The 25,750-nt window shown below is 41.0% G+C and overlaps 1 protein-coding gene across 2 annotated transcripts in view; it reads right to left on the bottom strand.

Annotated features, from left to right (window-relative positions):
• LOC115567429 (RNA-binding motif, single-stranded-interacting protein 3) overlaps positions 1 to 25,750 on the bottom strand; it is a 138,027-nt gene that overhangs the window by 51,473 nt on the left and 60,804 nt on the right. The window lies entirely within an intron of this gene.

The raw sequence follows: 25,750 nt of genomic DNA, 5'->3' as shown, positions 1-25,750 counted from the left end.
ACAACATCCAGGCCTGATTGTAATGTTGTGCTGTGCAGACTGACCACACAAACACATCTTACGGGCGCATCTTGATTCCTAACAGCTGAGTGGAAGCGGTGTCATTTCCTATGGTTCTGTGGTTGTTGCTCCTTTATGGCTCGGCCTTGAACTTCTCCAGCCAAAAACCCAAATGTGGCATTTAGACTCACTGAAAAAATATGCTGTTCCTGTGATGATGTTCTTGTGGGGATCCATCAGACACAGGCCTGCGATCCATTTTGGGTTTTAGATTACAACTTTGGCCGGCTGGCAGAAGGTCTGAACTTCCACGGTGGGAAGCCAATTAAAGGAAATACATTTTTGAGGAATCATTGCCACGAAATATAAAACATATGCTCACGGATGTCGACGCAAAATGAGTTCCTTGGAATGAACTGTCCTACGGCAACAAACCATGGCGAGACACTGCTATAACATGGATTTTACACACAAACACATAGGAGCCGGAAAACATACTCAGTGTGTACAATGCGTGCGCATTCCTCGCTCTCCTGCTCTATTTCTTTTCTCCTTCTCCTCTTCTGTAGTACAGAATGCTCTAATCAAGGCTAATGAGACTCAGCTGTTGGCCGGTCTAATTACCTGGAATGTAGACGGATGATCCCGGATACAGGCCTACAATCACACACACGCACGCATGCACACACGTGCACACACACACGGACACACACACACACAGTCAACAATTTTTCTTTCATGCACCTGCCACTCAAAGTTAGCTTGTATGTAGTGTGAGTTAGCGTGTGCTCGTTTGGATGTGGTGCATGTTTCTGTGTGAGCAGAATAAACAAAGTGTGCATGCGTGTGTGGGCATGTGCGTGCGCACGCTCATGAATGCATGCATTTGTTAAAAGGTCAATAAAAAGCTCAGAAAATTTCCATTCCTTTTCCAATTCAAGAATTCCCAGTGAACGGCCTGGCAGAGAGAAGCACGTTGATGAATTTACAAAATAAAACAACCTTCCAGGGCCCTGGTTAGTTAAAGGTAATGTTGGTAAAATTTTTTGTATAGTTTGTATAGTTTGTATAGTTGCTAGTTGTCATACTGGTTAGTTAACGGAAATGTTGGTAACATTTCTTGTAGACAATATCTAAAAAAATAAAATAAAATACATCTACAGCGCTTGTAGAGAGGTGCAGAATAAAGGATATCGTTTCCGTAAAAAAAGCTGTCAAGACTGTGATTTAATCGTTTCAAAAATATGTCGGGTCCATATGATTGTTTTGTTTATCTCTGACAGTTGCTTCCAGCTTTTTAACAAGGTTTGTCAGCCAATTGCACAACGCTGTTGAAATCACATGGTATCTGTGTTTCGCCAATATCAAGAGCCCTTTGTAGGTTCCAGTTTCTACAGTATGTGCCCAACATAGTGAACTGCCCTACCGTTAGCTAGCTAACGTTAGCTAGCTAGGGTAAACGATGTTAACATTGGTTGACGGTTATCAATAACACCTTTAAAGCCCACATCATGCCTTAGTAAAACATTTTTTTTTTGTTTATGTTTATCTGTCTAATAAATAACAAGATAAAGCATTACAGAAAAATGAGAAATATGAAAATAATATAAACTAAGGTTATACATAGTTGTGTATCCAGTTTCATGGTCATGCAATGCCTTAAATGTCAACAAAAATCTCTTTTAATCACTTATTGATGTGTGTGTTTTTATTAACTGAATAATTCTTGTTAATTTCGACCTGGTCCACATTTTCCCATCATTTTCACTCGTCCTGTTTGCTTCTTAGCAAATCAAACAAAGACTAACCTCCATAAAAAGATGAGGTGGATGGATTTATGAACAGTTACTCAGACACAAAGCATACACAAAATTTCTGTATGCTTTGATTATGTGTTGTCTTTGCATGATTGTACTGATGTTTCACTGTTTTTTCTTATCTTATCTTATCCTTTCTTATCTTATCTTATCTTATCTTATCATCATTGATTTATCTTGTATCCTAGCTGTCCTAATGCTCTCTTTTGCTCTCTTCTAATATATTGTTTTTGTTTTTTTGTTTTGTTTTTTAGGGTGCCTATTGTCATCTGGCCAGGGACTACAGCAGGATATTAGCCATGTTGGCTAAAGCTGCCCCTTTTTACTGTTGTTGATGCAGTTAATTAATTGGGATTGTCTTCGATATAATAAACTAACAAACTAAACTAAACTAAACCTGGAATGGAAAATGGAAAAGGATTTTTTTGAGAAGATCTTCATTGACTGATTTTTTTGTTGTTCCACTAAAATAACTAAATAAACAAACTCTTGGTTTTCATGACTGAATGAAATGAATAAACAAACTGACCTTAAAGGACAACACAGTCTCATGCTGGTCTACTCTGTTTATATTTGGCGGATCAGGTTTTTTCATTCAGTTATAGAAAAAAATAAGTATTTCTGTGTTTGTATTAGAACCTCATTAATATTGTAAATATAACGAGTTTTAATTTCTTCTTCTTCTACTTTAAATAATTCCTTTTAAACATTTTAGTGGCAAAGCTCTAGAAGATCAGAACGTCACATGCTCTAAACACACAAAAATGAAATATAAGAACTCCAGAGTTCAGACAGGGCTGACTGAATGGCTTTCCAGAATATAACAAAACAAAACACAGGCTCCCTGTCTCAGAGGATAATAATTGTGCTTCCCATCCCACAGATCCAATTTGTGCATTATTAACCCCAGTGGAGAAATCCTTAAGTAGCCTTGGATGTTCATAAAAACGGAGAGATTTTAAAACAAATCTCTTGTATGTCTGATAAATGTGTCTCAGTGTCATTCGAGTCCTTGTCAGCCCGATGTCGTAGTGTCTGCCTGAGGAGGGAGCAGGCTTCAGGGAAATCCTCGCTCTAAATGATTAATGGAGTCTGGAACCAAGGAGGGGGAGTTGTCTCTGACTCTGCATGTACACACCCTGTTGACACTTTTGTGAGAGTATGTATGTGTGTGTGTGTGTGTGCTGCATCGTCGCAGTGAAGCCCGTTTCATGGCAGTTCAGAGGGACTCATTAATGACGGCAGCTACACATGCATACAAACATACATTAAATACACTCACAGGCACACACACAACTATAAACAGAGGTGTCACACTGGGTTGAGATAATCAAGGAAGGTGCAAGCGAGGAAGAAGAGAGAAGCCTGGGTGAATGGAAATTAAAAAGATAAGAAGCGGACGTGTGGAAGAGAAGAGGGATGATAAACACATTAATTGGTCCAATGTAACTGCAGTGTATAGTTGTTAGTTGTCATACAGATTAGTTAACGGTAATGTTGGTAACATTTTTTGTAGACAATATCTAAGAAAAAAAATTATAATAATACATCTACAGCGCTTATAGAAAGGTGCAGAATAAAGGATATCGTTTCCGTAAAAAAGCTGTCATGACTGTGATTTAATCATTTCAAAAATATGTCGGGTCCATATGATTGTTTTGTTTATCTCTGACAGTTGCTTCCAGCTTTTTAACAAGGTTTGTCAGCCAATTGCACAACACTGTTGAAATCACATAGTATCTGTGTTTCACCAACATCAAGAGCCCTTGGTAGGTTCCAGTTTCTACAGTATGTGCCCAACATAGTGAACTGCCCTACCGTTAGCTAGCTAACGTTAGCTAGCTAGGGTAAACGATGTTAACATTGGTTGACGGTTATCAATAACACCTTTAAAGCCCACATCATGCCTTAGTAAAACATTTTTTTTGTTTATGTTTCTCTGTATAATAAATAACAAGATAACGCATTACAGTAAAATGAGAAATATGAAAATGATATAAACTAAGGTTATACATAGTTGTGTATCCAGTTTCATGGTCATGCAATGCCTTAAATGTCAACAAAAATCTCTTTTAATCACTTATTGATGGTTAATAAGGAGACCAAAGAATCTATTGAATTTGTTCTTGTCCACTGGAATTACTTACAAACCGATCAGCACAACTGGAAAATCACAAACAAGGCGAGATAAAAGTTTTAAAATAAGTGTTTTGTTCATAATGATTCACTTTGGTCAAGTGTTTTTCACAAATAATGGTAAAGGTGTAAAATATTTACAATCTATTCCCTAATAAAAACACAGAGCAGCATATTGGTAGTTTAAACGCTAACTGCTGTTAAATGTAGCTGTCACTAGCTAGTTAGCTTAGTTCCCCCTACAGCAACGCGGGAGTGTTGGCGTTTACGTCACTAGTACAGGAGCTTTGGACCAGTACAGGCAGGGGCTAACTGATTTGCATATCTCTACAACACAGGCTTCATAGTTCAAAAATGTTATTTCAACACATTCTGTTTATAGCTATTTTTGTCTTTTCAACTAAATTATTACATATTGCACCTTTGTAGTAACATTGAAAATGTGAGCATGTGTTACTTATTGACCATGAGTCAGGCCCATATAGAGATGTATCGTCGGCACAGAAACACTAAATGGATCCTCTGTTGTTTATTAGGCCCAGAGGCAGCAATAGAAAATAAAAGAAGACCGAAAGTGGATCCCTGGGGAACAGCACATGTAAAGCACAATAATTAAATCTAATGCATCAGATGGCACCAACAGTAGTCATCACTTTTACGTGTCTATAATTTTTCACTGAACTGACCATGTTGCGCAGCAGTGGTATTTCCACTTCACTGGACAGTATCTTAAAAAGAGCGTCAGGAATGTGGGGAGGAAAGAGGATAAGGAATGGTCAACTGCTCGAGAACAAGGCTCAAACCTTACAGATGTGGGTACATGGTCTGTAGTCTGCACTGTAACCCTGCACTACCTACTCTAAGAGATTAAAAGCAAGTTCAACTGTGCCCCTAAAATGACTCACATACTACCTCCTCTATTTCCCCCCTCTCTCTCTTCTACTTTCACTGAATTGCTCCTTGATTGCCTGTCTGTATCAGAGCATTTCATTAGAAAAATGCAATAAACCAGAGGGCCTGCTGGATTGCTGGATTATCATTGAGGAAGCACTTTCTTGGATAAGGGAGGAGAAAATTAATAAAGAAAGTTTTTAGACAAACTTATTGAATGCTTTTTTTCCCCCCGTTTCCGGCTTCTTTTTGCCCCGCTAATGGCATGTGGCTTGTCTTCAGACAAATTATTGGGAAATGAAGTTAAGAGCCACAGCCAGCGAGAAAACAAATTAAAGGGAAACTGCAAAATTAAAAAAGTTCTGGAAAAGTGTCGGGGAGGAGTAGGTTTTTGCTCTCAGCACTGCAGTGATTGAAACATAAAACACTGGCTCAGACACAAAAATCGTCCCAATGCGGAGAAAGAGGCATGTTTGATTCCCAATGCATCATGTTACATACATGCTGATCTGAGTATGGAAAAGCGCCCCATGCATCCAGTGTGCATGATTAAATATCAATTGCAGATTTAAAAAAAAAAATCCTCTGGAGAGCAAACAAAGTCACTGGCAGAGTGTAGCTGAGCGGCTCTGAGGCAAAGGCTACAACCTTATTCTCACCTTAATTGCACTGCGGTAAAAGTCCAAAAATGAAACTGTCATATCATCCAAGGACATATAACACTTGCAGCACTTATAAAAGTTACACAAGCTGGTTGACATGCTGTATTATGGGGAGTTAAGCTGTCCATGTCCACCCACACCTTCTGCTGGCCTTGGCTATAAAGTCCTGGAGGAGAGGAATACTAGTTTACACTTCAATAAAAGACCTTTTTCATCCACTCTCCTTTTCTCACTACATCCGTCATGCTGCAATCTGGCCAAGGTCAAGTCTTGGTGTGTGGGTGTGTGTGTGTGTGTGTGTGTGTGTGTGTGTGTGTGTGTGTGTGTGTGTGTGTGTGTGTGTGTGGTGTGTGTGTGTGTCTGTGTATATATTTGAATGAATTTGTGTGCTGTTAGATAGCAAGTAAGACAATGCAATCAAATTAAAAGGCAACATTAAATTCCCACCAAACTGTGAACTAATGATAGTATATTGATTATGTGTTGTTTGGGTTGCAATTAAACACATTTACATCCACCTTTCAGGACAAAGGATTTTTCAAGTGGTTGACTGAGGGAGGCTGGGAGATTGTGGGCCTTGAGACTCAAATATGCATCTCTCAGTTCTGACTCAATAATCTCAAATGGCTTTTAAAATGTTATTTACCTCTGATGCCATTGTTCAAGTTCTTCCTGTGTCTGTCATAATCATTTTAAACACAACCCCTTAAAGGAATCTGTTAGATTTAACAACGCATCGATTTATCAACTGCAGCTACATGTAGACTTGTTTGTTTCTCACACAGTGTAATGTGAGTGACTGAGCAGCGAAGCCTGGGTGAGTGGATTCTCTACCTCTCATACAAGCACACACTAATGTGTGCACAGGCATGCATGTGTGCGTGTTTGCACTCACACCCAGCAGTGGGTCTGCTCCATTTAAGTGCGCCGGTGCATTCACTTAACATGTATTTCAAGGACCAGGAAGTGTATTTAAATTAAGTGAAATCTTTCAGCCAGCAGCAGCAATCATGTAATTATCAGCTGACAAAACAAACAATGATTTTGGCCTACGGGGCAAAAGCCATGATGGCTTTCCTAATTTTTCATGCTGTTTTCACACTGAACAACATAAATCCACATTTACATTTACGTCAGTTGTCTCAGGTATTTATCGGCTCTGGCTCCAATCGGTTAGGGTGAAAATTAAACACTTGGATGAACATGATACGACGTGAGATGAAGTTAAAGATACTGGCTTGTATCTCCATATCTGATGAAGCAGCGCTCAGTCAGACCTGAGTTTGAAAGAGAGACTGAAGTAAAAGTTTAGTTTTTTTTAAAAACTGCTGTTAATAGCTTCCATGATTTTTAGCCTCTGATTGGCACTGTGCATGTGCAAATCTTAACAGAGATGAGAAAGAAGAGAGATGTCTCCCTTAGAAACTTCTGTTATCAGCTCCGTAAAAAAGGATGATGTGGCTAATTTAGAATAGTATTGATTCAGACTTTTTAAGACACGTTTTGACGTCTTCTGGTTGAGGTTTAGAGCTTCTGCTTTCTACTGTTCTCTGCATTTCTGGTGTTTTCGTGATGACAAGCATGACACACAGGGAACAAAGAAAGGCAAATTTGTCTCCTGGCAATGTGAAAAAAAAAATCAAATAGCTATTTTTAGTGGGTCTACTTTTGATGTGAACGTTGTAGTTCTGGATCTGGATTCACTAAGCCTGCCAACCACAAATCATACGGTGGTTATCAACTCAATAAGTCAACCCAGGAGGTGTTTACAGCATTTGACCAATCCACAACATGGAAATGACTCCTGGCAGCAATCTATAATAGAAGTAGATTTGACTGTAATTACGTTTGTGTATTCAATTAGTGTGTTTTTTAGATGTATTCTTATGCGTGATTTTAGCCTTATCCTTTTTATCTGAGACCCCGGCAATGTCTAATGGAGCTGGGAGGAAATAAAAAGTAACATCTTTCAGAACATATCTTGAGAGTGGAGTACAAGTAGTCTCTGTTGTGGGACGATGTCAGTGTACAAAAGCATGATGAAATAGCTTTGACATTGAAACAGAGTTGCTGAATATCTTCACCCTGGAAGAGGATTCCAAAAGCCTGGTTTTCAGTGACCTGAGAGGCTGTTTACTCGTGTAGAAAAGGCCAAAACACATTTCGGTTTCAAGAAAATACCTGTGTGTGTGTGTGTGTGTGTGTGTGTGTGGACAAGGTCTTAGAATTGCTTTTCACCTTAAGGTTCGCCTGCGCTGTGCTTGCCCACATCCACGCACTCACTACACCACTGAATAATATCGCTCACTGTATTTTAGTGTGTAGCTTAATCTTAAATTAAATACAGTTGTTTTGACTTTAATCCGTAATTATATGTGTGGTCTTTCCTGTATCGTCTGGACTTTGAGCTGGTTCGTGACACTTTTGTGCTACAGACGCAAAGCTTGAAAAGCCGTGGCCTGTTGCCATGGTTATCTCTATTTGAAACCGGAGGGATTAACCTCCAGGGGGATGGCTTGGGGGAGACAGACAGAGAGGGTAGTGAGAGAGAGGACCAAAACAAGAGGGAAGGTGTGAGAAAAACAAGCTTGGGTGAGAAGGATATGATGATTGAACTAGATAAAGCCAAATCAACGATATTAAAGGAAAACAGAGAAAGATACACAGGCTGACAGATGGATAGATATAGAAACAGAGAGAGAGAGAGAGAGAGAGAGCGAGAGAGAGAGATCAAAATTAATTTAAAAAAATAATACAAGGAGACATGATATACAGTGTATGACAAGTTGCCATTACAATTGTTTTGCTCCTTTACTCTCTAAGCAACATTACCATTGACTAAGATGTCAAGGGAATCAGTGCGAACCTGTGCAGATCTAAGCTGCTCTGACAGAGCAAAAAACTGAATTTAAAATACATAAGCCAATACTCAGAAAGCGAGTCCAGAGAGTAAACTGATCAAGTGTCAGAAAACAAGCCCAGTTAAAAAACGTTTGCTGGTGGGGACTGAGCCCAACGTTGCTCCATGCTTTGTTGCTAGCATTGCAATTCCACTTTTAATAATCTCCACCGTCACAGATTTGAAAAATACTGATTTTTAGCTCTGCGTTCGCTGTCTATTTATCTCGACTGTTGTCTCTCATCTCATCTCTCGTCTAAGTGCATATCCGTCTAACTCGAATCAAAGTACTTAACACAATACACTGATTTGATTGGCTGAGTATAGTCGTGTATGATAAACAAAGCAAGCAATAGGCCTGTGAGGGTTACGGGGATGCTAGTGGCATGAAGGCTAGAAAAGCTGTCAAAATGTAATAATGTTCAATAGTTGATCAGCTATAGGTATATAACGTACATAAGGTTATAGGGTCCAGGTAAGGTCCAGATCTAGACAACTGTCAGTCTATTAGTGATCACGGGGGGTTGGAGATGACTCATTTTTGTGATTTTGTGTGATTTTTCTAACAAGTGGGATGGTGTCACCGCCATCCCGCCCACATCGCCTTCTGCCAACACTTAATGAAGGTTTCTCCTGTCTGAGACTGTTCATAGATTCTGTAGACCTGAGTCTGGCATTTTGTTGCTCATTGCCACACAATCAATTAAACAATATTGTACACAAAACATGAGTTTGTGTTTTAAAATTCTAGACCAGTGTGTTTTTTTTTTTATTTTACAAAAGATTTGTCTATAGAAGGACTAAGAGTGAGGAAAGCAAGGACTGGAGAGGTAACAGGTCGTGATGTCCTAACAGTGCACTGTCATGTGTATGATATTATCACTTAACAACACATAACCACAGTAATTCAGCAAAATAAAGAATAGCCAAACAGCTAAACACAGTTTAGTCACAGTGTGATTGACTTTATTTACCTCAGCCACGTTGCCATCATTATCGCCCTCTTAAATTACAGGTTGGTTTGCTTTGGCTGTAAAAACACCGGCAGGTATTTCATGTCTAAATATTGTATTTTTCTCATTGAGATGTTGCCTTTACACTGGGCTTTGGTTACGCTTTGTTATGAAAACTAACAGAATTTAGCCGCTGCCGTCACACTCGCAGTACAAACAGCTTAGCAAACGATCTGGTTTCTCAAACAGAAGTGTGCGAGTTTGAACCCGAGCCCTCTGGTTGATGAACACTCCGCTGTACGGACGATGCGATCAAAGCAACATGTGGCGACATGCGAGGGAATTTATTTATTATGCTGGCAGAAAATAAAAGCATGTAAACTGTACCAGCTCGGCATCAGAAGGTGGCTTTTTGAAGATACAAGTTCTTTGCAGTAGGCAGGCTTTGTGAAGATGTGTCTGTGGAGTGTGTTTCTGTGGTGCTTGGATGAGAGAGCCGAGATTTTCTCGCCTTCTTCAGATGTTGGGCGAGGGCACAGTGGGGCCAGCTGACAGCTTGGCGGACCAAGGTTATTTACTTTTTAGAAGAAAAAAAAAACGTCTGAGTCAGCAAATAGTAAAGGGCAGCCACACATACACACACACACACGCTCATGCAAACACACATGCACATGCACAGACACAAACCTCTGACTGTTTCATCTTTTTATACGCACGTATGCTCTCGCACAGACTCACACGCACAAGCGCACACCACCAGAGGTTAAACAGACTCCTCGCTGGAACACCATTGAGAAAACAGCGGCCTAATTACCATCATATCCTCCACCAAGGACACCTCATGACAGCGCACTCACATTCATCTATTCATTTTACCTGTAAAAACCACATCCTCCCCTCTTACAAAGCCATTAGGCTCTAACAAGGGTTCTTAAACCCTTCCAGCCCAAATTGAGCAGGTTTAGAGTCCTCCAGAGACAGAGGCTCATTAAAGCTTAATCATATGAGCACCCACCACAAACTGGCCCATGTTCTATTTAGGCTCCCAGCAGTGTCGTAACCCCAAATCTGACTTATATAAGATACAATAATGATAAGAATCCACCATTTAACCAGTCAGCCCATTAATAGTGACCTTATCACTAACACACAAGCGACAATAGAAGCAGCGGTTGCACGTGATTTACTGTAAAACCATGCACAAGAGCACAAATCCAAGCACTTCAACATTTAACATTCATGGGAGCAGCCAGGAATTTTTATCCACTTGCTGGGCCATGGCTGCTAATGTCCAATTTGCCCTCTCCAGCCGGAATACGAATGCTTCCGAAAAAGGACTCCCAGTGGCGGTCAATTGGATCCTCTAAGCTCTCACCATAATCTATAATTTGACATTTTTAGCTGCAACCTGAAGGGCAACCTGCAAAAGAACGCACTGTACAGAATTGCTGCTCTTTTATTTCCTTTGAAAAGAAGTCTTCTTTTAAGATGATCAAGAAATTAAGATTTCATACTATCGAGTGGCTGCTTCTACAAGCCACTTGACTCAGCCTGACACTGTACAGAACTGATTATGCATCATCGCTTAAACCCGCCGTCAAATAAATTAAGATCAGATAAATTCTATTTTAGTGAAGTTTGTTGCTTTTGCCATGAAATTGCAGGTTCATGTGAGTTAGCAAAAAAATGGAAGGGTAGTCTTTTGTTGTTAGATTCTTTTCTGTGGAGGAAAAGAAAATCAAATTGACTGAGTTCCTTAAAATGAGTCAAGATTTAGATTAAAATGCTTTTGGATGCAAGGATAATTTTTTTGCAAGGACTTTGCTAAAAATGTCTCAATTTCTTTTGCGTCTGCATTCAACACACATCCAAGCCTGGAAGGTGCTGAAGAATTAGAGTCTTAGATTGTAAGATTACTTTAAGATGCTCAGTGCATTGGGTTTGCAATGCAAACACTGAATTCATTTGATTTAGTCATATGGCAGTTCAGGGAAAAAGTAATCAAAAATCAGAATGTAGCTATTTGAATAGCAATCTATAGCCTTCATAAATAAAACATCATATGCTGATTTTTTTTCTTTTGCTATAATAATTACTGGTGTAACCACAACTCAAGTCTATCTGATGAACTCAAAGTTACCATGAAACGTCCAGTGGACTGCTGTAATGTTCAGCATAGTTACATGTTTCCTTTAATAACAAGGAGCCAGGGAGGGACCTGTCCGGGATATTGATTGGCATTTGCAGTGCTGAATATGTGTTACACTGGAGTGAACTGTTTTTAGAACTTTAGTAACATGTAAAGCTCCCATGTGACCCCCCTCCTCCGTGACCTCCACTCGCTTCCTGTTGCTGCCCACATCCGATTCAAGACGACTGTGCTGGCCTTCAAGGCCGTCAACGGAACTGAACCCATCTACCTCAAAACACTGGTCAGACCACACGCCCCAGCGCAAGCACTTAGCTCCACTACATCAGCTGGCTGGCTGGTACCACCATTGCTGAGAGCAAACCAACGTCGCTCAGCAAAGTCATGACTCTTCTCTGTTCGGGCGCCTCAGTGGTGGAACAAACTCCCAACCAATGTCAGGACAGCAGAGTCACTCACCGTCTACCGCAAAAGATGCAAGACTCATTAGTTCAATTCACCTCAACCCCGCATAGAATGGTAGTCAGCTGTTCTTCTCTTTCCATAAAATATGATTCAGTTCCACTGAATCAGTAGTTATGAAGTTGAGTGATCTTCTTTTCATGTATCCATTATATTAATTAAGACAGCGTTTATCATTAACAAAGTGCTTTTTTTTATCTCGAAATTCTTAGCTAGAAAACAGTTGCTGCAGAGTCGCACACGCGCATACAAATCCTTCATCTGAATAAATGTTACGAGGACCAGCCGGCATTGCAGGTGTCTCGCTCAGTGATCATCATGATTCCTCGTGCATTCCTGCCGAAATCAATAAAGACAACTGACCCAGAGGAACTAAGCGAAGAAACTTTTCGAGAGGGAGAGGTGAGGTGGGGATGTGTGATTGAAAGCAAACGCGAGACAGAAGAAGAGAAATAAAGACAAGTGAAGAGGCAGAGCAGACAGGCGGCGAGGGGAAGAAAAAAAAAAGCCTCATTGGTTTTCAGTGGGCATGTGCAGACTCAGACGTACTAAAAGGTTACAGCATTTGATTTGTGATATTCTACTCTGAGAGCTCTCCCTCTCTCTGTGTGTCTGGAGGAGCAGTTTGGCTACTGCTGTCCACAAAGTTTGATCGATGGCTGAATTATGCCATCGGATTGTGAATCCAGCCGACTCTGCTGCCGCTGCCTGCCCAATGACAAACAACAAACACGCCTGGCCACCAATAACAATGAGAGATGCGAGGGCTGAACAGCCAATCGGAAAACAGACTTAATAGTGTCCCCATAAAATAGGGACATTTCAGTCAGCCGCTCCCACCTTCTCTGATATACTTCATTCATATGCACTCCGCAGTGTGTGTGGAATAAGGTTTGAGATGCAGCACCATCTCTTTTCTTCCTAAAGCCCCCCTTTTCTTGTAGCCCTTTATTTCCTTCCTCCATTTCTTCCTTTCTTCTTGATTACTCTCCATTCTTCATACTCAAAGTTCAAGCTGCCCACTCCACATTCACTCCATCTCTCTCTCTCTTTCTCCATCCTCCCTCGCTGGAGTTCGGGCTTCCCACTCCCTCCCTCCATCAATCTCTCTATGCACCCTCCCTCGCTCCAGCAGCCCACTCAAAGGCTAATTCCACAGAGGGAAAGAATGTGAGGAGAGGCGTTTTATAGTGTTTTCCAGTTATCTCTGTCCTTATAGAGCTGTTCTCAACCCAGCTCCATCAAACCGAGCACCACTCCCACTCTCCAGCTACCTACAGTGCTCCACTCCTCCTCTGTTCGCGGCAATATTTCCCTCATTCCTCTTTGTTTTCCGTCCTCTCTGGGGGTAATGCTGGGTGACAGTGAAGCTGAAGGGTTTCATTCCTTAAACACGACAGTCACTCTTCGAAATATACCTCACTCCAAGAAAATAAGGCCTCTCATTTTATTCTTAAATAGCAGCATTAACGTGTCGTAGCCTATTGCTTTGCAAGCTTGAAATGTGAAGCAACTGTGTGAGAACGCAGGGCTGATGAACTGGTCCGGTTCAGGCACAAAATCTACTCCTTGAATGTGCAATTGTAAGAATTCTGGTTGAAAACGTGCAAAAATGATCAACAGAGTCAGAGGGAATAACACTGTTGGCGTTATTACTTATGTGTATTGTGATGAAAAGTGCATTTAGTATGCTTACCAGTTAGCCCATGGAATATAGATGTGGTAGGACATGTATCGTTGAAATGTTGATATGTTACATATGACAAATACAAATCCTAACATTTTAATGGTTGCAGAAAATGTGAAATGCCAACTTTTTATTCTGGCATCTGGGCTGGCATTTGGTTCGGAATCTATTATTCTGAGCTCTCGGGGTACGTCTGCGCAGTTGTTTGAGCAAAACTGAATTAAAATCCATTTGACACACCAGAGTACTTACTGGTTTCAACAGACATCATCATAACACTCGGATCTTGGCTTCTCTCCATTGGCTCCCTGTACGTTTTATAACTGATTTTAAGATTAGCTCATCTGGGTCTTGCCCCAAGAAAAAAAAGTAGAAATTTTGACCGTGCACATATGAGCCTATTCACGGCCATGGGCCCTTGGGTGGGGGCCCTTCTGACCATTCCCAAGTCGAGGCTTAAATCTAAAGGCAGCCGTGCTTGTGCCCCCCAACTTTGGAACGTCCCACCTGAGGAGATAAGGCTCACAAGGTCAGTAACTTCCTTTAGATCACTTTCAAACCTCCTTTTATAGATTTGCTTCCATGTGAAATCATCCTTTAGTCTTTGTCGTAGTTTATTCTTTTCTTAATCAATTTATGTTTTTCAATCCTCATGATGTCGTCTCCCTACATTTTATTTTTTCATGGATTTTTTTTCTATTTTGTATTGCTTTTATGTGATTTTGCCTCCATATCACCTCTATTCATTTATATGGTTTTGCATTTAGTGCCTTTCCTTCATGTATGAACTTCCTAACCTGGGCAGTCTTGTGTTTGGCATGACTCTTGAGGATTTATTTAGTTGCATTGTCTTCCTGGGTGTTCTCCTAGAAGGTACAGCATCTTCCAGGAGAACACCCAGGAAGACAAAGCTATTATCATTACCATGTTATGGTGTGATCAGCAGATACAGAATTCGATTTTGGCCTGGGGGAGGAATCAAACGTATAAATTAATTACGTGGACACCACTTAGATGACTATTTAATTTGATTTAATTAAAGAAAACATGACTACTTCATTATATAATCAACATTGTTTTTCTGGCTTTTAATCAACTTTTTTCGGCTGTGCAGTGTGCACTTCCATTTTAAGTCTGCATGACCTCATGTCATGACATCATGGTGCACATGCTGGTTTAATGCTGTAGTATTGATTCTACGGGTTGGGACCACATTTTGATACACTCGAGAAGGTTCCGGGAAAATTCTTCAAGAAGGAGCAAAACCTCTGTAAGTCTAGAAAACATGATGCTTTCAAAGTCCTTGTCTCTGATACAAAATCAGGCTCTAGAGCTCCTGGGACATTTCCGTTCAGTGCGCAGCCATCACCACTTAAACACCAGCAAGTTTTTGCTTTGCTCCCTTTCTGCTGTCAGGCGTGATACGATAATAACTGCAGAATTCACAGTGTGTTAATTGCTGCCATCCGCAGAGATATCTGCATATTATGAGATATAAAGCTAAATATCTGACTGAAATCAACAACCAGGGGCCGCTTGATAGAAAAAACGTTTTGCTGATCTGATGTAAGGATTCCTAGCTGATGAAATCACTTGCATATATCTTTTCCTGAACCTAAAACCTGCTTTCTAGCCACTGCGACCCTTTGATTGAATTAAACAGATGAAGAACTCAAAGAACATCAACACAAATAAGGTGTCTCTCTGTGGGAAATTGATTGCAAAGTGATCTCTGGGACGCATAACAAAGATTTTGGCCAACCACAGAAAACCTTACATAGATCTCATTCTGACAGTATTCATGATCTCCTCTGTGTCCTTAAGTGTCTGTCAGCCTCTTTATTTTTCTGACTGCTCTGGTAAACTAAATCTCTAAAAAGACACAACTCCTTCTCCAAGTACAAAAATTATCATTTTTAATGAACACGCTGCATAAAGTATTCATGAGTCTGGAACCTTTAGATGGATGGCTTTTGGCTGCATATCACTTATGCGACAGTATGCCACTCCTGGCTGAGTAAACACAACAAGTTCTTTAAAACAGAAAGTTTATATCTAAGAGAATAGCAGCCTGAAGAGAGAGGGAGAGAGCAACTCAAGTACAGGGACAGAGTATGTATTTCTGAATTTGTGCAGGGGGCTTATTGTAAATGAACCTTAAAAAGATATTACAGGTCTCATGTTACATTTTATGCATTGTGGACGTCAAAGCAGACTATGGTGATATGCAAAATGAAATATACTGTCTTATACATATATATGTTAGCAGTTAATGTCTCTGGAAATAACTGATATGCTGATAGTTGTATGTTTCATATTCAGATAACATGTTTATGACCTTACCCTTACATCATAACGTGGAGGTAATGCCAGTGGTGTTACAGGCGAGAAAGCTGACAAGACGATGCCCGCAGTTAGAGAACATCTGTAAGTGTGCACCGCTGGATATCGTTGGTTTGTTGTGGGGAAACCCTGACGAGTCGATTACCGAGTGCGATTAGAAATGCTCAATTCCGTTCTTTTCCCTGTCAGCTCTCTGTAATAACTGTTAAAACTGGTAGGCAAGACACATATGAACTTTGATTGTATTTCCATGGAGTAATAATCATACATTTTCATCCTTGAGCTGCGAAACTCTACTGCACTTGGTAATAGACTCTTCAGGGCTTCTCAACAACAAAGAAAGCTAGCAGATTTTTTGATGCCTTGAACTATGTGCTGGGACCCTATTTGTACTGTTGCTGAAGTTTGGTGCAGTTCTGAACATTATTTGTGGCTATGAGTGGCTTTTTTGATGGCGGTTTCTTGGTGGAGGCATAGACTGCAGTGTTTTGTTATCGTGTGGTCTTTTCTGAGGTTGCAAAAACTACATAAGCTAGCGGTCGGAAAACTTGATGCTCTCTCTGTGTCACGGTGTGTTAGACCATGGATTAAATTCACACCGGAATATCCCTTTAACCTAACTGAAAGCTTTCTCACAGTGTTGCCAGAAATAATTGAAAAGTGAACCTAAATTAATGTAAAAGTTGCCATTTATTCTGGCTATTGGGCTGCTTTTATAATAAGTGCTATTTTAAGCGTGACACAACGAGTTACTCAAAGCTGTCTTAAAATAGTCCTTCTGTCACATGTAACAGTTTCCTGTTGTCTTTACGAAAATACGGGCTCATCCTGCGGAGCACAGTGAAACCTCATTGTTCAGAGGCAGAAATTGAATCAGACCAAATCTGTTTCCGACTCACTTTGTGTTAATCAGAGAATAAATCTTCCTCAATTTGGAGTCTTTGTGCGTGCACTATTTTGTCACAACTTCCTAAGTATGTTTCACTGTTATTTATATCGTGGCAACTGTGGTGTACTATTGTCCACATGCAACCCCTCTGATGGTATGATACACAAATGAATGCAGCACAATGAAGAAACTGTTTAGTGTCACCAGGAATTACCGTGATTACTGTTGTGATGAGAAAATATTTTTTTCATTAGCATTGCCAGGGAGGCACATTAATCACCCAAACACTCAAATTCATCTTCATTTTCCTTTGCCTCTCACACTCTGCCTTCCTGCCATCCCGTCCATCTCTTCCTTTTCCTTTCTCTCGCTTATCCACTTACTCCTCCGTCTCTCTCCCTCCTCAACACACATGCACGCACAACCCAGGGCTGGTAATGCAGGGTTAATAAGATTGGAGAGCAGCTGATGCTTGTGCACATTCAGGCCAGATTACATTTAATTCGATTGGGTTTCACTCACTACTGGGCTCCCTCCCACTCCTCTATCCTCTCTCCCTTTCTCCCCTCCTTCTCGTCATTGTCCTCCTCCTGCTATTGTTGGACCAGAGGTGGTCCGGCCTCACAAAAACACACAGGTTCACACAGATGGGATACAGCGCGTCCACACACACATACACACACACACACACACACACACACACACACACACACACACACGCATTGAGCTTTTATTTGAGAGCTGCAGTGGATACACATGCACACACACGCCCTTGGCCAAGCCACTGTCCTCCACTTTTAAACAGAATGTGATTCATTATCTGTGTTTTACAATGTCAACTCTGCCTTGACTCAGACACAAGGATGCAAGGATGGAGCACACGGGGAAGAAAAGAACATTGTAATTAATCAAGTGTCAAATCTAAGATTTTAAAATAGATTTTTTTCAGATTTATTTTTTATGATTGACAAAAAATGTGCTTTGCTTTGCTTGACTGTAGAGAGCAAACAAAGACTTCTCTTGGCTCCTGCTGTCTGAAGTAGCGCTTGAGCAGCAGAGATCATAACATACAATTTTGATCCTATTGTGTGGAATCAATGAGAAATTCAATACATTTTCATGTGGCAGTCTCACTTGACATAGTATTTGGCGAGTTTACAGTCCTTCCATTGATGTCTTTCCAGAGTTAGTCATCCTCAATTCTTGTGCAAAATACTCTTTAATTCTACTGTAAAATATACATCGGTCTAACTATAGTAATATTATTTCTATTTGATCTCTCCAGCTGAAATTAAAACACATTTTTGGTATGAAATCAGTCGCCTATATGTAGTATATCTGCAGTGTTTGATTTGACAAGTCCTATCTGTGATTTGAGCATGCGCCACAACACTTTATCAGGGCTTTTCCATATACTGAACATGTGCTGGGTCAGTTTGACTTGGACTGGCGCTGCCAGGATTAGCAATTTCACTACAACAGGGCTGCCCACTGAAACTTGAATCAGTACGGCACAGTTTGACTCAGCAGGTCGAAATGGGACAGTGGAAGAGCCCCAAATGACTTTGAATCACAGGTTAGTGTTCAGATGCTAAGGTCTGCCATACCCACATCTGATTCTTGGACAGCCATCTTGAGCAGCTATGTGTAGGTATGGCTTAGTTTATGAGTATGATTGCATTTGCTAATGTTCTAAGATAAAAACGAACAAGAACTTTTCAGGACCTCTCAAATATTTGGGAAAATTCTAATAAGTCTGCTAGTCCAATAAAAAGTTTGATAAAGATAAATGATGTATTAAGCTTTTTTTTTCGTCTTCCTTTCACAAATATGACATCATAGTCTATGCATTGTTTTTTCTTTTATATTTTTTCATCATCATCCTTTTTTTCCTATTTGTTTTCATGCATATGTATTACCTGTAAAGTGTAATTACCTGTGTATTTCTACAAACAGTTAATATAACACTTGAAAGCTAATAATTAAAGATTTAAAAACAGATCAGATGGTTGTGTGTGATTGCTCGCTGCTCGTAGAATAGCATTTTTTTACAGTTCTATTGAAGTCAAAGGGGCATGAAATAAAAATGTATCCAAATAGTTGGACAGTCCACAATAGAAGCAATATTAACATTGAAAAATGTGATATGCTAAGCCAGTTAACCACACATAGCTGTCTGAAATAGTCATTATTATCGAGTGTGATAATAATATTAAACTAATTGATGCATTTTTGCTTTTTTGGCAGTTCTTTGTGCGGTTTGTCCAAATTGTGTTGCCGTACCTAGCTGTCCAAGACGGCAGGCATACTCACATCTACGCCATATAGCTTGAATGTGGTAGATAGTTGGTTTGGCCTGTCAGCTTCAACTTTCTGAGTGGAATACAAATGAACAGCTCGATCGGTACTCCCAAAGCTGGACAGTTTGAAGGGACAGACTGCTTAAATTACCAGGCAATGATTTGCGGTTTTGTTCAAAAGGGGGGAAACTTTATATTTTATTATACATAAGGACAGACTTATATTCCCAGTTAGCTTGCAATATCAACAACAAGTCAGTGGTATCTAAGCAATACATTCTCTCTGACAAACACAATGCATGTGTATTTTTTGTAACGTATACCGTGTGTTCAAGCAAGTTACGAGGAATCTGAGACCAATCATTCCGAAGTTCCAACAGAAGCAGAGCTGAAAAAACATCACGCCAGCGCTATTACTGTGGCTCTTCTCATTTTCAAATGATGCTGAATGAGTTTGCTGGAGAAAAGCAGAGCGCTACCAAATTCCACATTATATATACTGGCTTGTGAAAGGATCGTATATTACATCTGGCTGACAGAGGTAGAAAGACGGGAAAAAGACCGAGCTGAAGCTGGCTAAGGAGCAGCGGGGGAAAAGAGAAGAATATATCAAAAAACAAAAAGGTAAACAAACACATTTGGACAAATAGGGGTGACAGATGAGGAGAAGGGAACAGAGAGCTGAAAAGAGAGAGGCCCAAAGTTTCAGGAAGGAAAGAGACGAGAGAGTGACGGGCGGACAGGCAGAACGCGGGGTGAGAAAGAGAGGGATGCTCACGTCTTCCAGTCTATGTGATTTTGTCTCCGCTCTTCTTTTTTTTTTTTCATGTGTCACTTGGCTCTGTTGTCCTCCTCTTCCCATCACTAACCTCAGCTGTCACACACACACACACGCATAGAATACACAGACATGTTAAGGGAGATGCAAGCTAGCACACACACACACACACATACTGGATACATCAGTAAGAGAACATCAGCCATCTGGCTTTTATCAGGCACACACGCAAGACGGAGGAAAGAAAGAAAAAAGGAACACAACTGGACAAACCCAAGGGTTTAATCAGGGTTGATAAATGACAGTCATGCAACAGAGTTCACGTTGTGTGTGTGTGTGTGTGTGTGTGTGTGCGCGTGCGTGCGTGCGCGCGTGTGTCTCTCCTCTCCCTTCTTTCTCATCACACCAAGCCATCCTCTCTCAACCCACACAGACCCCCACCTCCTCTTTCTCTCTATCCTTCACTCTCTGTCCTCACTCAACCCTGTAACTAATGACTCTGGAGGAGGCATTGCAGCACCTGCTGCAGACAAACACACAGGCACCTCACACGCAGACACACACACACACCTGAACACATAAAGAGGGAGAGGAAAGAGTGAGAGAAAAAAAAAGAGGAGAGAAGAAGAAGAGGAGGTTGGTTGGGTGTGGGGGCGGAGGGGAGTTAGATGAAGAGAACGAACTAGGCCACAAAAAAAAGGGGGGAGCTAAAAAAGAAGAGAGAGACAGAAAAGGGGGAAAGAAAAGGCGAGAGGTGCCAAGGACAAAGTGGAGGAGAGAAGAAGAAAGGGAGGGAGGTGTGAAGTGTCACTACCAGTGGTACCATCTCTCTAATTAGCATAGTGACCTTGGTCCTCTGTAACTGTTATTGTACACACACACACACATACACACACACACACACACACACACACACACTCTTATGCATAGCAGAGCGCATGTTTTCGTGATTGCACGGTTAAAGTAGCTCCTGACGTGAATTTTAATGCGCGATAATTTTACTTTGCGAAATGTTTTGGTCATGCTATTCAGAAATATTTCACACAGCGCACACACACACACACCGCAAGTCCGGCAGGTAACCAGGTTGGTGTTAGTGCAAGTGTTGAAAAAAAAAAAGTAAATAAAAAACACAATAAAAAGCACGCGCACGCACACGCACACCCACCCACATCGCACACCTGCGTAAAGTTCTACTGGGTTCCGTGTAATGGAAGCAGTTCAAGCGTGGGGTTGACTAAAGTGTGAATGTACTACAGATACACTTACAACGAGAGAAAGCGAGAATGAGGCAGGGAGACAGAGAAACTAACTGTGAGTGAGCAGGCAAGAGAGAGGGGGAGTACAGCTGTAGCAGTAATCATCTTTCAGGTCAACAGTAATTACCAAGAAGACTGAGGAAGTGAGTGTAGGACACACACTGACAGACATGCACGCACGCGCACATACACAACTTCTTCACATCGGGGCTCGCTGTATTTTCTCGTTTATTTCACAACCAAAACATGCACCTATCACAAAGGAGATGTCAGCACAGGCTGCAGGGTTTAATGGATAAAGGTTTCTCTCAGTGAATGCTATTATATACACACAAACAGTCTGATCTTGCTTCAACGCGATTTAATTAATTCACGGGTAATCTCAGGAAGTCGCTTTAATCACCGTTAACTGTGAGGAGGGCAGTTGAATTTCCAGACCTCTCACAGTACACTGTGAGGCACACAGCTCCTGCATTGGTACTTTTAAGCTACTCTGAACTTCTTGCCCTGAGCATAGCCTCAGCACACACACCCCCGACACATCCCTCACATAATGTGCAACGCAGCAGGACTGAGCCTGTGTTTGTCTTTGAAAGTGCTTGTTAATTACTTTCTGTTCGGTGTACATTTATGTGGTTGCTGAATCTGCTCTTAACAACGTACCTGTACGACGGGGACGCTTGATTTTATACCTCTTTTTCACAGTCACTACTCTGCAGGTCGTCGGCTGTGCTTTCTCTGGCGTTACTGTGGCAACCCCGGTGTCATCAAAATGTAATTTCCCATTCAGCTAATGGAGACAGAAAAGCACGGACGCTTGCTTTTCGTTCACAACTTCCTGCTATCAATTAAATCACCAAATTACAGTTTCATTATCTGGCCACTAGCGGTGCTTTATAGTCGACATTAACAACCTGTGCTCATACCCGGCCAGTCCTCACTGATAATAGAGGAGCGGTACTCACTGCAGCATCTTCACTGTTGGACCTGAATTGTCATGTATCATTAAAGGGCGAGATGCAACATTGAAATCGGTGAAAATGCAGGACTGTCGTGCACAAATCAGTAATAGCAATGTAACACTAGCTAGCTACAGAGACATCAGCAAAGCAGCAGTGATTGATGAAAAAAGAAAAAAGGAACACCATACATTGAAATGACAGAGTTCTCATGAAGTGTGCCTCTGAAAAACCTCCGTTTGGAGGACCATGTAGCCCTCACACTTCATCCTGCCCTTCTGTCTCAACAAGGATTGAGACACTCTGCCACTCGGCATGAACACGCAAAACCAGAGCGATAGAGCTAAATGATAGGGACAAAGGTCATACTGAGTTTGTGCCAAAGTATTTATGTTCCTGACCAGACACACTGAGGCCTCGGATAGCAATCCTTTCCCTATGTTCCACAGTCTGTTCAGAGCCACAAGCAAGCGGAGAGAGAAAAAAAACAAACAACATTCTACAGATACAGCTCAAGCCTTATGCAGACTACAAGTCTGAGATAGCTCTGGAGACTTGGCAGCGTCCTGAATCTGCACTTGAGGGAACTTTCCAACATTTCTGGCGTTGACTAGTTTGTCCCATTGCAGCCGATAAAATGATCACTTTCCAATCCAATCCTGCCGAAGCTTTGTGGAAGGAATCCTATGATTCTGCTGCCCAGGGCATGAAACAAGCAGGACAGTAGGATGGTGCATCCAATCAATGTTCACTGAAAAGAAGTTCTTCATGCTTAATGACTACTTCCAGTCCGAGAACTTAGACTTTTGTGGTTTGAACTGAAATTTGGCAGCGAACAGAGAAGTGTGTCCCAATCATTGAACAGTGCCAGGCTCCAGTTTAATCCGCACTCCACAGATCAAGGATGTCTGGGCAAAGCAGTGACCCTGCAACTACGTTTGAGTATTATCGGAATTTTCTCCTGCTTCAAATGATAACCCTCTCTATTTTTTGATGTTGGATTTCTTCTTGGAAGAAAAGGCTCTTTTCTGATGCCCTGTCGACACTCTTCAGGCCCAATAAAGTCAATATGTTTGGGGATTTCAATTAAATGTAGATGACACTAGCTGTGAGCTCTCAGGTGTGATGAAATATTTTAATTTTGATTTGTTTTACAGTATCCATACAGAAAAGTATTGTAAATCATCTGTTTAAATATCTATAGATTTTAGTGAGGTCTCTTCATAACCTCGCTCTCAGTTTTAAATAATAGCCTTCTTAGCGAGGAACTGTGAAAAAAAACCTCTGGTGTTAAACTCTGTGAGATGTGGATAACTGATGATTTTCAGGTTTTTAAGTGTGACTGCAGAGAAGCGGAAAAAAGACTGAGTTCAGTGTGTACTATTTCTACCTGACAGAGCTTTCATGCGGTCATAACGCTCCGATTAAAAGATGTGACAGCTAAATGGTTTCACCAGCAAAGACAACCACAGGTACAGGTACATCTGAAACCATGGACAACCGGGGTGAGGGTTAGAGTTTCTGCTTCCTCCCTGCTATTCAAGGATACAGACTCTCTGTCAAAACCTCAACACAGTCCTTTAGATATGTTACTCGGTGGCCAATATATGAGTTGGCTGATTTTATCTGCTGATACTGGCAACTCGGAATCAGCATATATGTTGTCTGATATGTGTTCTCTTTTAATATTGTTATTATTATTATTATTATTATTATTATTATTATTATTATCATATAATTCAGAAACTTAGTGAAGTTTACCTATTGAGTTCATTACATGTGTATCTTTGCCACAAATGTTTAATACCCAAAAATAATAATGTTCACGTGTATCACCTCCGTGGATAAGAATATTGGCTGATAAATCGATACGTTTTGCTCTTTAACATTGGTTTCAGCTTTGGGTTAGGCCGAAGATGTGTTTGCCTTTGTAATTTTATATATATATGCTGCACATTTACTGAAGGTGTGTGACTTTTAGCACTTACATAGAGGTAATTATCCCAGGCCTGGTATTATTTTTTTTAATCACATTATATTATTAACAGGTCGAATCTTTCCGAAGTTTAAGTGATGTTGGCTGTAAAGTTGAACACATGCCTTACTTGGCTAGTTTTATATTTATCCGCTATATTCATGTTCACGATACCTTGCACATTTTCCTGCTAACAAGACACTTATACTCTTTCTTAGAGCGACTGGTGCAGCGCATCATTCATTCATGAAGATCAAGGTTGGCAACTTTATCGACTTTATGCTACGAACACTATAACTATTGCTAATCCCTCCCTTGTGTGCCCCCAGCGACCTTGTGGATTGATTAGATCCCATGAGGACATTCGTTCTTGACCCAGCTTTTCAGTCCACTACAGGCTCCGTGTTGATGTCCAGCGTCAGATCAAGACGGCTCTCTCCAAACCTTGATTCAAACCTCCCCTCTTTGAAAAATAATCAATATCCACCTTTTGTTAGATGTCTCATCCCAGTTTCACAAAAGCGACTTGTGTCTTTTTTTCTCTCCCTATCACCACCTTACTGCTGTCTTTGGAGGAAAAGCTTTCAACTCTTTTGCCGATTAGAACTAAGAACAGAAGTTTCTGTCCCAGCTAACCTACAAAGCCTCAGTGGTACTCTGAGAAAGGGTGTGCAGAGTGGGAGGGCATGGAATTTGTGAGTCTAATTGGTGCTGAATGTGTTAAAACCAAGATTTTGTCAAACCCCAATTAAGCCGCTCATCTCACGAAACGTTAGAGGCTCCAGACGGAAATCCAACATCAGTGGTTTCGAGTCTGACTTTCTCATTGCACCCCGATTCGGGAAAGTTAGCCGGGACATCAGCAGCTCTCTGTGCATAATTAGTTCATGAAACAGTAAGAAGTCTGTGTAATTTCATTTGGAATTGACTCCTTGCCCTCCATTCCATCCCTCCGGAAAACTCAATCTCCAAGGAGTCGAGGGTTCTTCTCTCTTTAATAACAGCTAAACACATCAACACTGTGCTTCAAAATGCCCCCCTGAGCAGTTAGGAACAAAATAAGAGATGGAAGTCTAATGAAAAGAGGTTTAATAGAAGAGCGAGGCAAAGGTGGCTCAGAGGCTTGCTGCTGTTTAATTCAATGGGATGCTCCTGGTGCCTGAAGACTGGCCCATTTTAATTGCACTCGTCTCTCATTTATAAAAGGAAGTATGCGGCGATACAGCTTTAATGAATCTGAAAGAGAAGGCAGGCTATTCAGTTTCTGTCTCTCGCACACATTGAAGGATAATGTGATTGTGCTGGTTAGGCCCACATGTTTTGGCGAGGCACTGTTGCAACACAACTGCCAGCTACACACACAAACGCGCACACACACCTGGATGATTATTAGCATCTGAGAGGAAAACAGACGCGGAGCAAACAGGTGAAACAAAGACCGAAACAAAAAAAAGAAAGAATATTGAAAGAAAGGAAACTCAATCATCCGCTCCGTCCTTTCTACTATCTTTTCTGGGATTTGATCAATAATCTCATCATGGCCATAGTCGTTAATCAATAACTCCATATGGGCTCAATCAATAATCTCATC

The sequence above is a fragment of the Sparus aurata genome, chromosome 17 (genome assembly GCF_900880675.1).
Source record: "Sparus aurata chromosome 17, fSpaAur1.1, whole genome shotgun sequence".
In the NCBI taxonomy this organism is placed as follows: Eukaryota; Metazoa; Chordata; class Actinopteri; order Spariformes; family Sparidae; genus Sparus; species Sparus aurata.
This window is presented reverse-complemented; position numbering and strand designations above follow the sequence as displayed.